At 39.8% G+C, this 14,670-nt stretch overlaps 1 long non-coding RNA gene across 1 annotated transcript; it reads left to right on the top strand.

Annotated features, from left to right (window-relative positions):
• The first annotated feature begins 2,692 nt into the window (after positions 1-2,692).
• Positions 2,693-3,331, top strand: LOC116718838 (uncharacterized). The gene is made up of 2 exons (XR_004339004.1): positions 2,693-3,161; positions 3,241-3,331. It is a non-coding gene; the product is annotated as an uncharacterized LOC116718838 (long non-coding RNA).
• The last annotated feature ends 11,339 nt before the right edge of the window (positions 3,332-14,670 follow it).

Below are 14,670 nucleotides of genomic sequence, written 5' to 3'. Positions count from 1 at the left end.
AAGACTGACAATACTGTTATAAACATGATATGACACCTGTTATGAACATGAAGAAGTCTTCAGGAATGTTTATGACTGACATGAAGTGTCATTCGGTAAATAAGGACACTTCTAATGCAAAGTTGACACTTACTGGACTTTTTATGCAACGTTTAGTACAACTTTGCATTAAAAGTGTCACTATTTACTAAATGACATTTCATGACAACAATCACAAACATTCATGAAGACTCCTTCATGTTCATGACGGATGTTGTGTCATATATATGACAGTGTCATGTCAGTCTTATGCACACCACTTGTCAAATAAAGTGCTACTAAAAAGGTAAAATGAGGAAATTTGAGCATCTTGTGAAGTTGTAGTTTGGATTATTTTTTTCCAGTAACAGAAATATTTAATCTTTTGACAAATCAGCATCAAATTTTTATCAGAACAACTTAGTCTATTTTGAAGAAAGACCTTCAGAAACTGACATGGTCACATCAGATCCTGATAATAATAATTAAACTTTTTCTCAGAACGACTTTTCTCATAATCTGAAGACTTTTTACAGGTAAAATTGTGTCTTATTCTGTTGATATTATGACCATATTCTAGTAATTAAACAAAAGTTCTTTCAGCTTGGTCCTAATGCTCTATTGTACAATTTACTGAAGGAATGATTGAAATAAAAGCCACTTTGTGAAAATGTTTTCTGTCATTTGTGATTTCTTTTTTTAGAAAACAAAGCAAGCAAAAAAATTTTTAAAATTCATTAAAATAAGATTTGGTATGACAAAAAAGAGAGTTTTATCATTAAGCCATGTCACCCCGCTCTAGCTTTAACTTCTTTCTTTTAAGGACAGAGTCCAGACCCGGCATTAAATCACTGTTCTTTCATGTATCAGAAAAAAAAGAAAAAGACTTGAGTCTCTTTAGGCTCAACTGTGCTGCGTTTCAAAGAAAATTCATGATGCGCCACCTGACTGCTTCCATCACTGTACGAAAACAAGAGCCCACCGTCAGACCCCTGGGGCCAAGTGTCGATTTAAATGAGACCGCGTCGGGCCCTGATGTAGAAACCCGGTGCCCATACAATGACGAGATGATACATTATTCACACGTCAGAAACAAATGCATGTACATACATACATGTGAAGTGGATGCAAATAGCAGGAGGTGGCGAGTAACTTGCCAAGAATGACCTCCAAATGCGGGGTGAGTGTGGCTGTGCGTGGTTAGAGTCTCAAATTCGACCCGGGTGTCACTCAGCACCGTCACTCAGTGGAAATGAATTTGCTGCAGGCATCTTGAGGGTCAAGGAAAAGAAGCCCTCCTTCCACAATCATCAGTTTTGGAAAGTAACCAAGTCCCAGCAGCTTTGAGTATGTTTTGAAGCACTTTGTGCAGCACAAAGATTTGCATGAGTCATACCGCACTACTTTAAAGACTTTATTTCTCTCTGTACTTTCAACCTTATTTACCAAAAGTATTTTAATGAAAAATTAATGGCACATTTTGAGACTAATCGACTCTCAGCTATGTTTTTCACTTACTGGAGATGGACAAAATATCCTTCACCCTTGGAGATGCTGCGACTAGCTGTCTGGGCATTTGAAATAATTGAAAAGATGTTATTTTAAAGATGTTCATTGCCTCTTGTAGGATTTACAACATAACTTTTGAATTTGTTGTAGTGTACAGATAAAATAAACTGTTGATTAAATGTGTAATTACTGCAAACTTTGTAGATTAAAAATATCCAGACACACAGTGGCAACCCAAAACATGACCCAGTTAAAAATTTAAATCTTTCTTTACTTCCCATATTTGTTTCTCCTTTGTTTCCACTTTCTACTCCCTTCGAAGCGTCCACTGTTTTTGCTTGTTGGTCATATTTGCACTTTTTAGCTCATGAAACTTTTTAATACAGATACGACCAAATGCAGAAGTAGTTTTCAAATGATGATTACATTTATTGAGAGGAAAAAAAGTTTTCCAAAACAACTTTGAACCCTGTGTGAAACATTGATTGCTTGCTAAACCTAATAATTTTTGTGCCGCCTTTGGCGACAACAACTGCCATCAAGGGTTAGTAAAACCAGGCACTAAGTCTTTCATATTGCTGTGGGCAAACTATTTTCTGTAGAGCTGTTTTTATTCAGCCACACTGGAGAGATCTTAAGCATAAACTTTGTCTTACAGCCAGGGCAGACTTTGACTAGATGACTAGAAAAATCTTTTTATTTAATTTGAAGCCATTCTGTAGCTGAGGTCATGAACCGATGACCAGATTTGATCTTTTAGGGTATTCTGGAAGAGAGCAGCATTCATGGGTTAATTTTACACAACATGCAACAGACTTTTCCTTAATTAGGCCAAGGAATATTTTCCTTATAGACGTCATAGACGTCAGACAAGCTTTGGGATTCTTTTTATCAGCTGCTTTTCACCTTGGAGCTCTCACATGTAATTTCTGTCCAATACTTTCTGATCTTGGATAACAAACACTGACCCTCACTGAGTAAACGAGGCCTGCAGCGCTGCAGATGCTGTTTTGGGTTCTTCTGTGACCTCTCTGTTAGGTTGGGGTTCCTTTTCCTGTTTTATTTTGTTTTCTTTTCCTCTTCTGTCCTGGGTTTTTTCTGGGAAGCTGCGTTTCCTTTAACAGCCATCAGATGTCACCAGTGAGCGGACCTGTGTCTTATTGTCGAGAGCTGCGGAGGTGCTTCATAAGGACAGCCTAGCTGACACTCCAGTGCCTGAGTGTTTGCCTTCACTGGTAGACGTTTTTCTTAGGAAGAAGCCTTCTATGATCGCTCCCTGTGTTCTGATCGCTCCTTGTGTTCTCCCCGTCAGATTTCCTTGTGACCGCCCTGTGACTCCTGGATGTGGACAAGCGCTTCCTCCTGGATTTCCTTGTGTTCCTCACGACGCCATTGGTATTACCAATCGGTTGCCTTCCTCCGTGCACTTACCTCCCTGGTCCCTCTCCGTGGATCCTCTGTGCCTCGCCACCGGCTGAGCCTGCCAGCCTTTCATGTTCCGGGGGCTAACTGTCGAAACTCCGCTCGGAAGCCAGCTCACCCTGCTCTCCAGCTGCAAGGCTTACCTGCTCGCTCTCCGACGGTAACTCACTTCTCCAGCCGCCACCATCGACAATACTAACCTCCGCATTCAAGTAAGCGTTCTACGAAAGATTCTCAGTATTATTCCATTTGACCCATCCCGTGTCTCACTCCGCTTTTTCTCATATACAGTCTGACGACCAGTTTCCTCCAGTCCCAGGTTCCAGAACTATTTCCCCTGACCCCTATTCCTTTCACCAAAATAAATATTATTGTTGTTTCATATCGCTCCTCTTGGTGTGTTCTTGCATGTGGGTAACCCGGCTATCACCCACCATGACACTCTCGGATGAGTCGGCGATGACCTCTGAGTAATTTTGGTGAGCAAGAGTGGGAAGGTCCCTCCATGTTTCCTCCATTTGTACGTAATGTGGTTCACTGGAGTCCCAAAGCCTTTCTCTAGATCTGAAGATGATGTGTTGCTTTTTGAGATCTTTTAGCCCATTTTATGTTGTCATGTAGTAATTTTCTTTATTTTTACAAGCCAATCAGGCCTGGGTGTTGCTGGGGAAATTAAACTAAGCTTCCTAACTATGGTTAATTACAGTTAATTTAACAAGAAGGGCAATTGTTTTCCCACATAGGGCCAGGTTGACTTGGATATCCTTTTACTTTTAATTGCTAAAAACCTGAATTGGAAAATTAGCATTTCTACTCCTCTAAAGTTAGTCTGCTGATCTGAGTCGCTTAAGTGTTCCAAACACTTTTCTACTGACTGTTGCCGTCTTCATTGTTGTATTCCTCAAAACTGGAATCATTTATCTATATTTCTTCCATCCCTGAGTCCTCCCTCTAGGTTTCCCAGGGGAGAAGTAATGGGATGATGGGTGGGTGGGCAGTCAACAGGACTTCTACCATCCAGCGGCGGCGGCGGCCTCTCTCACCTCCCACCACCTACCGAAGCAATCCATCTCCATAAGTACAGAGTGGGAGACCGCAGCCCTCCTCAGCGTTTCCTAGACCAACATCCATCAACATAAACAATGCGCTTAGAAAAATGCACACCCAAAGCAGCCTAAGCAGGAGCACAGAATGCAGCGAGGACACGGACCCGAGAAACAATCGGCAAGGATACGCTGCATGGTTCATATAATTCATCATTATTGGCTGCCTTATTTTAATTTGCAGCCAGCTGCAACAAAACAACACGAGCAGAAATAGACCGAAAGGCACACCGAGCATCTAACTACTCCCACATCAGCTCACAGTCCAAACCTTTGTAACCACTTCACCTCAGCAGACACCCACACTTGAACCGGGGATGATCTCCTCTTCTTTTTTCAGAGTCACTCTCTCCGTCTCCCTCAGAAAAGCCCACATACAATTTGTCCTTGTAAAGCACATCTAACGGCAGCCTGAAATCAATGTCTAAAAGCCGACGGCCCCTCTTGCCTCGGAAAGCCGCAGCCTGGTTTCAACAATACGGCTTTAAATCACAAAATTATTGGGTTTTATGAGTGTGATCTATGTGAAAATAATTGCTAATGTTCCAAGAGTAACCAGTGGAGAGGCGGGTAATGGGGCAATTTATACATTCTGATTGTAATACATGGAAAGCTTCCAGGCCATCTCCTCACAGTTTTATGGCTGCTCATAAAAACAGGCCAAGCAGCCCAACAGTTGCTGTGATTAAAATCAATACTGCTCCAGGATTATTGCAGCTTCTGCTGCCGCTCGTTTGTTATATGAGGAGGGCGGCTTTAAGATGGAAATCAGCAACACAAATTAGAGAAATTTTGAATCCAGTTTATTTTATTTGAATTTGGGTTCTAATATCTGAAGCCCAGTCTGTGGAACAAATTGAGCCAAAGTCCATTTCGATGAGACTCTAATGTGTGTCTAATAAACATGCATAGATGTAGAATAACTACCACCTGACAGTGATTGCAGCTAATCTAATCTCTATGACAGATTCATACAATATTATCTGAACCAATCTAACTTGTTAGCTCTACCTCAGGCAGATTTTAGCACATGTAAATAAAAACAGAGCACATTATTTCAGAGTTTGTACAGATCTTGAATTAACATGCGTTTTGAATGTTATAAATGGACAGTTTTAAGTGCGGTCCTCGTACCTGACAATAAAATCCATCATTTCATTTACAATTTGAACCCAAAACCTTCTCACCTCAAGGCAACAGCGCTAACGAGCGCTCCACCATGCTAACGATAACAAAGCCCTCTCACACCTGAAGATGTTAGCTGAACAATAAACTTCAACAAGTCAATATTTCAGTAAAATCAATACACCAGTCATCTGATCTACAGTATTAAACTGGATCAACTCAAGTTGCCTCCTTTTGCGGTTATTGAATACAAACATTAATGAGGTTAATAATATGGCCCAACCAATGTGACATGATAGAGAACAAAATAGTTTTTAACTTCACAAACCCACAAAATGCAAAAAGACAAAAATTTCTTACTGATAATCCTGGAGTTCAACATTTTTGAGTCAACTAGAGGCAGTGCCTGATTTAACACCTTTTTACAAAATCTGTGTTTTAACCAGAATGTGTATATTTATCTCTGCAGTTTGAGAGGAGTCACAAAGTACACCAGATCACATCTGAAGGTAGTCTGAGTGAAGCCATCATTCATCATTAAAAACCTAAATTTGAACACATGGTCCTCACAGACGGGGACAAAAAAGAAAGTCTCCTTTGATATGTTTTAATCACCTTTCAGGATGCCAGAGATTTTTTCTAATTTAGTCTTTTCTTAAGATTAAATTAGAAAATATTGAGAGTTACGTTAATCAACAAGAGCAAAGCAAAAAGAAACACTGCACAGGTCTTTGACATCTTCTAAGTGGCAGACGTGAAGGTCAGATTCTGGAAACAAACACCAAACAAACAAAATCATTCTCCAAGACTGAGTGACTGAGCAGCAGTTTCTACACCATGTAAACGTCCTTCCTTACTTCCTGCTTCAGTCCTCACTCTTAAATGGTCACTGCTAACAAAACGCTGGACCTCAGCCATAGACGACGATGCTTCAGATACTCTATGACCTAAAACAGAAAGGATGATTTCCCTCGAGGGTCATCTTTAATGATGCATGAAAACTCATGTTCAAATTAGGTTTGGCTTTTAGCGGGAACAACTAGCAACCTTCACTCAACCGCCTCAATTCACCTGAAATTATATCTGTCGGCTCAGCTGCACATTCTTGACGTGAATCTCTTGTTCCACCAAATCTCAAAGGTTCTGGATTGGATGGAAGGACAGTGAACTCATCCCTGGCTAAAAACGGCTCAAGTTAGGCTCATGTCTGGGCAGAAATAAATTAGTTAAGGGCACAAAAATGCATTTGATTCCTTTATTGTATTTCACTGTTTTTTGAAATGTCAGAACAGCCAGTGCCAAGACTCCCAGTGATTTTAACTTTATTTCAACATGTGGTTTGAAAACTGATAAGTCTGGCAACTTGAACTTGTTATTTTTATTGGTATTTTTCTTTTCCTCTCTCCTCATTAATTGTATAAAATATGTCAGCATAGTCCTAATAAACAGGCTAAATTGTGCCCATCATGTTAGCTGCTAATAATAATCCTAACCTCATCCTAAGCTGAATGTAGTGACTATTGATTCTGCTGTGTTTGCATAAATAATTGATTCTGGTATTAATGGTGCTTAAAGTTACACGTGGGAATTGCTACACAGTGCCGCAACGCTACTTCTTTATAGACGTTTTAAGCCATTTTTGTAACCACATTCAAAATGCTACTGGTGACAAGTTAATACATTAATAATCAATTTTCTGAAAGAGTATTGATTTGTCTTATTAGATCAGTTAACAAATGATCCAATAAAACTTTACTTTATTAACATAATGTTTTCATCTTCCCTTTTGCTTTGCAACATTGGTTTTTAAACATACTAATTCATATGAACTGTGATATTACTACACAGTAAAGTGCTTTAAGATGGCATGTTGTGAATTGGCAGCGTATGAAAAACTGGATACATATTCTGTTATTTTGTTTTAGTCTTACATGTTTTGGTTACACTGTGTGGGTGATTTACATATATTAGTGCAAACTAATCTTAATTAGTCAAAGGTTAATTTGGATTCATTCCAAATTTCTAAACATAAACCTGTTTTTCTTTCTAAATTCACAGTTCACACTGACCTGATAGTGAGGTGATGCCCAGACTTGGCAATTTTGATCGAAATCACTCATTTTGTTAATAACTGCCTTAGGAACTTTTTTTAATAATTACTCATTAAACCCATTGTTCCACAACAAAGGTCTAATATGTTCAGAAATAATTCTGCACACCTTGTTTGTAACAAGCTTTCATTTAAACTATTGCCTTTCTAACATGTAGAACCAGTCTGCACATTCTCCCTAAAGATCAATTAGGCATTTTCTGTCATAATACTGTGGAAAACTGAAAATTTTCTCTTTTTTTACGATCAAACGTGTAATTCTGAGAGATGGCTAGGTGAAAATCCCAGAAGATCAACAGTTTCTGAAATACTCGGATCAGTTTGTCTGTAAATATGGAGGCCACTTTGAGCACCTTCTGCTGCATGTTGATGTTCAGTTTGACCTTTAGCAAAGAGTCTCCAGCACATTTAGTGGCCAAAATGCATTGGTTTGGTGCTACAGGACTGTCTGATTCTCGGTTTGCCTTTAGAAGCAGGTCAGTCAGTGTGTCTGTTGAGTGCACACTAAGTCTGATCCAAAATCCAGCAGAAAAATTATTGTTTCAAAGTAAAATAAAAGCTTTCAGTCAATCGCAGGAACCTGACGCTCCTCCCGCTTTTCAACTCTTGAACAATTTTTAACCACTTCTGGGTTTAAACCATGTGATCTGAGGTTAGGCTGCTGAGCAGAGTGTGTCCTGCACAGATACCACCTGCTGTGTGACTCTGCTACACACAGAGACGCACAACTGAGAGTAAAATGAGGTCTTTGGCCCCCCGAGTCTAACAACATTGTTTCCTCTTTTAAGCCACTGCGCAGCACTCGTCTGCTCTCCTTCGGTCCAGTCAGCAGGACACCACAAACAGCCCAGTCCCTTTCTCCATGGCCCTCAGAAGCAGACCAGCACGTCCGTGAGTCTGGTAATTTTCTACTACACCTCAAAAAGTGGGTTGTTTGTTTGGTTTATACGTGGTCATGCCCACAATAACCAAAACTCTCATTTAAAGGTTATATATATATATATATATATATATATATATATATATATATATATATATATATATATATAAGGTCTTTAAATGTGCTGTGCTTCTTTTTTTTAGCAAAACATTTGCAGATATGTTTTTTTAAGCAGATTGAGCTGAATTTCTGTGATACAGATGAGCCCTGCAGACACATGATTGATTTAAGGGGGAAGATCTTAGCGAGGTACTTCCATTTATCCTCCACATGCATCAGCTGGTTTTGACAAATTCATTCTTAAAATATCCTACAGTATATACTCACACACACGCGCACACACCCCAGCAAAAAGGAAGTTGTGTAAGTGTGCCGTGCGCTCACACACACCCATGCACCCCATGCAGACAGTTGCGCTCAGTTTAGCCTCCATTTAAAGATTTCTTCCAAAAAAAAAAAAAAAAAGCTGTCTCGGTATCAGAGGTGCAACATGTGCAGAGAGTCAAAAAGAAGAAGTCGGAGCAAGCCGCAGATGCATTAGGTTCCAGTGTGGTTAATAAAAGCTTCGGGGTAACGGTTTGAGGCAGCGTCTAATTCAGTCCACATTCAGTTAGAGGGAAGCCGCAGTGCTTGTGGGTGGTCCGGGGCCTCCGCGCTGCCATTTTGTCTTCTGATGTCACATGTTTAGATTTAAAGCTCAATTTGCTCTGTGTGCTGCAACGAGTAAAAGATACGTGAAAAGGATCCACGGGCACAGAGGGGGAGGGAGGAGGGAAAGAAGTCTAAATGTAAAAAACAGCTCTCTCGAATTGAAACCAGATGAGCAGGGCTTGGCTTTGGGGATGTTTATGCTTTATCGATACAAAAACTGAGAGTGTAACAAGACAAATAACACGACCACAGAAATGAGACACCGGGAGCCTGCAGCCTGCTCAGTGCATTGACAAAAACAGTAATTTGATCCACCCCCAGAGAAATTCAATAAAGGCATAGAGATCTCAATCTAAAATCTCTCAGCTCCACTATTCTATCAAATGCATCACTGTGATTTCATATCTTCCCAACTTAAAGCCGAGCGAGCCGGTGATGACGAGTAATCCGTCTTCATCAGAAAACAATGCAATGAACAATCCCTCTAATGTATCGATGTTGACAACTTAGCCATGAGATTGTCATTGTGGGTTTGTGGGCGAAGCAGCGCAGCAAAAACAATGTGCTATCTACGCATTCTATGAAGCGCCGTTTGCAAAAAGACGGAAACCAATACCTCTTAATCTTGTTCGTGCACACGCTCTTCACACGCACACGGTTCACACTCGCCCTCGCCGGCTCCGTTTTACACATTTCACATAGTGTGTCATCTTTGCACATTGATGCACATTTACACACCCACAGATGTGCGTGTGTGTGGGCGTGCATGCTGGTGTGTGAGAGAGAGAGAGAGAGAGCGCTAAACACACAGTTTCCAACCCACTTTTGTTCTCCGTCTTGATAGAAGCGTATTGTAGGTCACAGTTATGCAATTGTGTAGGGGTAGCCTATTTTCTTTCACATACTTTGCTCTTTTTCCCCTCCCCTCTTGACATCTTATTTACACCTTATTATTTGAACTCTTCCTTTTACTTTAAATGGAGAATCGCTGAATTTACCCGAAACAGCCTTAAAGCACGATTCACCTTTTACATTTTACAGCTGGAAACCTTCGTGTTTTATTAGATTTGACTGTGGAATTAAAAAAAACTAAACAGTTGCTTCCATCTCTTCTTTGAGTGGCATATTTGATCTTAATTTAAAGCCGTAAGCTCCTATTAATCACCAACATTTCTCAGACAGAGAGGTCAGTCCAGACAAAATGCAAAGTACGTATCTCAACGCGTCCATCTTTCTGGTCAAATCCTCACATGATCAATGACCGTTTTTACCGATTCTGCCTTGTTGGTTTTCAGCTTTTGCTCGCAGCTCTTATCTGTGGTCAAGAACAGCTTCCGCCCACGTCAGCCAGACAAGAAAAGCCAGTCTGCTGTCGGCACACATCACTGACCACATGCAGACATGCCTCCACCCACATGCGCATGATTGACATATCAGATGGAAGTAGTGTGCGAACCGATTTGTACGCTTTTCTAAGCATGTGTCTATGTGTGAAAGGCGTGTGACACTTTGCACCGAGGCAAACCTGCAGCACTTAGCAGTGGGGAGATAAGGCCCGAGTCATTTGCCTCCATTTTGACTTATCAGTGAGATTACCCTGACAGTGCTGTGCTATGTACAGATGAAAGATAAGGACAGCTTATAGGTCAAAGGAGGGCAAACCTGTTCGTAGCACATGTCTGAGAAACGTGTTCAGACGTTGGGAAACCAGAAGATAGATACGTGTCGAGCACTTTTGCTTAGACTAGCCGGTATTGACGAATGTGTGTGGTTAAAGAGAGCAACCTTGAGGCCCAAAATATTGTTTTTGTAAGAAGCAATTTCAGTCCGTTTTTTTCTTCTTCTTTCACTAAAACAGAGGAGAATATAATGAAACATTTGGTGTTTCTGTGCAGGTTAGGGTCACAGTCTCTGTCTGAAAGGAAAGTGTGTGTTTACAGGAATAAATACAACCCTACTTTCTCCACATCTGCAACTAGTTCTCCTTGCATCAATTTGATCTGGTCTAGCTCAGGGAGTTAATTTGTATCCTGCTTCTTTCTGAATTGTGGTGAGAGGAAAGTAAAAAAAAAAAAAAGAAAGAAAGAAAAAAAAAAAGAACCACAGTGAAAATCGGTTCACCAGTTGCCATGACAACCCATCATACCCAGTAACCCATGGAAAAAAAAAAAGAAAAGAAAATCGCACAGAGAGAAGCACTCTGTCGGCCATGGTTTGAGGGCACAGGCAAATCTTGTTTACAGAGCAGAGACTCGCTGAGACACACACAGAAACTGACAATCTGCACGGAAACAATCTATCCACTTCACCACAAGAGAACCTTCAAGCAGCTCTGTCGGCACATCCTGTGTAGATGTGAGCCACTGGAGACTACAGTAACCCACAACTGCATGCGGTGTTACAGTTTCTACGTCACATATCCGGACTGAAACAAGCTCTGTAATGCAATGAGAAACTTTAAAAAAAAAAAAAGAGAGAGAGAAGAAAACGGGGCCGATAAGAACACCTCATTTAACAGTTGCACACAAGAGGCTGCAAAGTGCGCGCTCCCTCTTTGAGATTGTTCCGGGAGATCTGTGTTTGCAGCACAAATTGTTCTGGTGCAAAAGCAGGAGGAGGAGGAGGTGAAAGGAGAGCGTTGGGTTAAGAAGGGCTGCTACTTGTGGTTTTTGGGTTTGTGGGCTTTTGTATAAGATATAACGGTTCAGTTTCCTTGTCAGCAAATTTAGGCCATGTAAGCCACTACTGGGGTTTGTGACAGCAGACACACGGAGGAAAAAAAAAAAAAACACTAAAAAATGGGCCGGTTTTCACTGCTTTTACATAAAAATAATACTTTCATATTCTCTTCTATGCCACAGAAAGTAGAATTAAACTATGCTGCACGTTATAAATCTTTAATGAGGATATAAAAGGAGCATTGTTAGTGGTAACGGGTTAAAAAGTATTACTTGTGCAAGGTGAGTAAGTTACAGCAGTGGAAACAGAGGGGTAGGGGTGTTAATATTTTGCTTGAAAGCACTGACACTAGGGGGTTAAACTCCTAATATTCAAGCTATCAGGTAAGGGCGGCGTTTCCATTGTCACACAGCAAGATGATGCTAGCTCAAAACAATGGCCTCATTGTGGGAAGGGGTGTCGTTTCCCTGAGAATACTCTAGTCTTTAAAACAAGCATGTTGGGGTTAATACTAAATAACCTTTAGGCTAAAATAAATGGTGAAAGTTAAATGGTTTGAATGGCTATACACCTGATAAAGTGTATAGCACTTTATCAAGTCTAGAAGACCTCAAAATGCTTCACACTCTCATTCACACGCTAATGGTGGTAAGCTACTGGATCTAAGCTTGCCAAGAAATGGGAAACCATTTGGGTCTATGTTACTGCACAAAAATGTTCTTATTGTTATTTCTTGTTATTTAGTTTTGTGTTTAGATTCACTGTGAATTACAATACTGTGCATCTCTTAAAGTGGCATAGCGACAGTTTAGCTGCTACCGCATAAATTAGCAACTCTCTTAGGTTGCTGTGTCAGACGTTAACTCAGTGCGAACAGCGCTGCCACACTTGCAGACTGTGGCAACGTTTCAGTCAGATGTAATTAAAAAAAAAAAAAGTTTTTCACTCACAGGAACAAATACAATTTCCAAAAGATCGAATCAATCCGATTTGATCCGTTTTATGCAAAACAACAAGACAGCAGGATGGGAAGACATTCTCTGAGTAGAGCTAATAATCTAATTCTGTTCACCAGCAGGAGTTCTGTCTCGTTTCTTTCTTAAAAAGGGATATTTAAAACACAGATAATGCAGCAGGAGCCTCAATGTTGTTATCCAGGCCTCGCTACAGATGCAGAATGAAACGGTCACTGTCAAGATGCGTAAAGACATCCAACCCCCACTAGAGCATAAAATGATTTTAAATATTCTCCCTCCGTACCAATCTGTCTCACTGCAGATTGTTGGGGTCTTTGAGAATGCTTTGTCACTTTTTCTACCGCTTTGAGCAGTAGCATTCTCCTTTTGTGTGTCAGATTTGATGGATTGCTGCTCTTTAAGGGAGGTTTCGCATTCACATCCAATTTCACCTTCAAAATTCAGAGCTATTTCAAGAGGTTCTCAAACTTACAGACCTGAACAAATTTGTTGGAGATCCTGGTAAAGATGTGTAAAATGGTTCTGGATTAGCATTATCTGATGTGGGACAATTTAGAATAGTCTAAAATGTATTTTGTGGACATTCCTTAGGTTGTGAACAAAATTCCCTTTTATAGAGAAAAAAAGTCTGTTTTAGCAAGAGTCCAGACTGGTTTGGATCATTAAAGCCTGCTGAAAGACTCAGACGGCACTTAACAGTGGTCATTATGTGCTTTTGCGCATATTCTTTGTTTGACATCAAATCCAGCTGAGCATTTATTGCTGAAAAGCTCAAGCTTAGTCTCATTTTACCAAACTGTCAAGTGTAGAAAATGACACGTATTTATGTTTACCCTTTCCCTTTAAGTTGTAACTTTCCCCCAATCCTCTCGCGCTAAGCTAGCTGCATCATTACAAGGACACTACCAGCAGTAAACATATATTCGAAAGTTTAATACTCTTGTTAAACTTACCCATGTCCAATATGTTGTAACATGTGTGTTGTATTTTACATTTTTACGATATAAAATTGAAAACAAAGGTTTTAAACATGGATTTAGAAAATAGTTTCCCAATATTGGGGGGTGGGAGCCTAAATTCTGCAATATATAATGAAAGCATGGACAATGTGAAGAGAGACAGGAACAGGTGTTACCTGAGTCTTTACTAATCCTAATTCATTCAGAAATCCACCAACAACAGATTTTATCTTCTTATCAAATGGGTAAATATTACATTTGAACAATTTTTGGATGAAAAACAATATTTTAAATTATTAAAAGATAGAGGTCCATTAATATAATTATCAAATATTCATGTGATTAATTAGACCTAAAGACAGTAGAGGTCTGGTATTCTAACCTACAGAGTTGATAGGTCAAAGGTAACTCAGACGTTGTGACGTTGATGAGAAAATGTTTGTTTCAGACTTGGGACTTGAGCAGTGACTTGTGAAAAGCTGCATATCACGGATTAAAAGTTTCCAGTAACGCTGATTAAACTTAAAAACATAAATTAGTTCAGTTACATTTAGTTTACAGGGATTGTGAGATATTGTCCACTGGTGGTTTTCTAAATTATTTTTCAATGTCAGGTTTTCTTTCTGAAGATTATGCTTCTGTAATAAAATATTTATTTATCATCAAACTTATATGTACATAAAGAAATAATGCAACACACATTATTTCTTTGATTATGATTAGATTTCTGCAATTTCTACCCCAAAGATTAGTAACAAACTGAAGACCTCCAAGTAGTTTGGTGCAGATCCTGCGACTGCAGTGCCTCATATGATTAAACAAAACGAAGCTTTCACACTCAAACAGCTCATAATTGGCCAACTCTAAATTACTCTGACAAAAGACACACAAAATACTAAAATCTCCCAAAGTGCGTGGACATACTGCATTATCATACCTTATTTTTTATACTTTCTGTACACTGAGGTTTGGTTTTGTTGACGCAATCTAGCTGCTTTATTTCACACTTGGGTCAAATCTTCCTCTTAAAGCATATGCAATCACTGGAGATTTAAAAGCTTTGCACATGCATGCTGACAAACAATCACTATCTGCACAACAGTTGACAGGAGGACAAAGTGTGGCCCAGAATCGCATTCCTCCCGATAAGAAACACACAAACAGAGGATGACAAACT

The sequence above is a fragment of the Xiphophorus hellerii genome, chromosome 4, assembly GCF_003331165.1.
Source record: "Xiphophorus hellerii strain 12219 chromosome 4, Xiphophorus_hellerii-4.1, whole genome shotgun sequence".
In the NCBI taxonomy this organism is placed as follows: Eukaryota; Metazoa; Chordata; class Actinopteri; order Cyprinodontiformes; family Poeciliidae; genus Xiphophorus; species Xiphophorus hellerii.
Note: the sequence above shows the minus strand (reverse complement) of the source record. Positions and strands in the feature narration are given on the sequence as shown.